Raw genomic sequence first — 1,015 nt, forward strand, 5'->3', positions numbered from 1 at the left:
AAAGATAAGCATGCCACCCAAAGTACAAGTCCCATCCTTCCAAGTTCAAAATCCTCTTATTAGATAAGTTAATCCAATCCGTCATCCAAGTCAATGCACAAGAATCATAGTAAAGTATCAAATTTGGAGCTTTAAGTCCTCCACGTTCTCTAACATCTTGAATAATCTTGAATTTAACACGTGCTTTCTTGCCTTCCCAGATAAAACGATTCAAGTCTCTCTGCCATTCTTTCAAGTTAAGTTCATTTTTTAAAATAGGTATCATCTGAAATAAAAAAAGAAACTTGGGTAAAATGTTCATTTTAATGGCCGCAATACGACCCAGCAAGGAGAAATGAAGTTTTTTCCACATTGATAAGTCTTTTTGTACTGATTTCCACAATTTCTCATAGTTATTCTGATAAAGTTTCATGTTAGAGGAGGATAAGAAAATTCCCAAATACTTAACTTTACCAACCACTTCAAAACCTGATAGTTGCGTAAGTTGCATTGTCTCAAGCGCCATTATTCTCCGGACTTAACACTGGCAACGAGGGTGGGATTCAGTCTATACAGCTAGGGAAGCTTGAAGACTCACCCAAAGAAGTCCGGAAGAGGAACAACGGCGTTGAAGTCAGCGTTTATCCTGCCAGTACGAAATCGCTGGAGGGTGCGTGCGGCTGAAGAAGACCCAGATCATGGCGAAAGTTGGGCGTTTAGCAGAATTCGACGTCTCTCACCCCGAGAAGTGGGAATCTTACGTTGCAAGAGTCGAGACTTACTTCCGCGTAAACCAGATAAGGGAGGAAGGCTTAAAGGCTGCCACATTGTTGTGCGTTTGTGGGCAAGACGCCTTTGAGATCGCCGAGAACCTAATCGCCCCGGCCTCGCTGGAAACGGTGTCATACTCCGATCTGAAGAAAGTTTTAAAGGAACACTTCCAGCCCAAGCAATCTGTCATTGCTTGGAGGCACACATTTGAACAGAGGGATCAGCGAGCTGGGGAATCAGCAAAAGAATACATTGCAGCTTTGAG

This window comes from Protobothrops mucrosquamatus, unplaced genomic scaffold (genome assembly GCF_001527695.2).
Source record: "Protobothrops mucrosquamatus isolate PMUCROS unplaced genomic scaffold, P.Mucros_1.0 scaffold_156, whole genome shotgun sequence".
In the NCBI taxonomy this organism is placed as follows: domain Eukaryota; kingdom Metazoa; phylum Chordata; class Lepidosauria; order Squamata; family Viperidae; genus Protobothrops; species Protobothrops mucrosquamatus.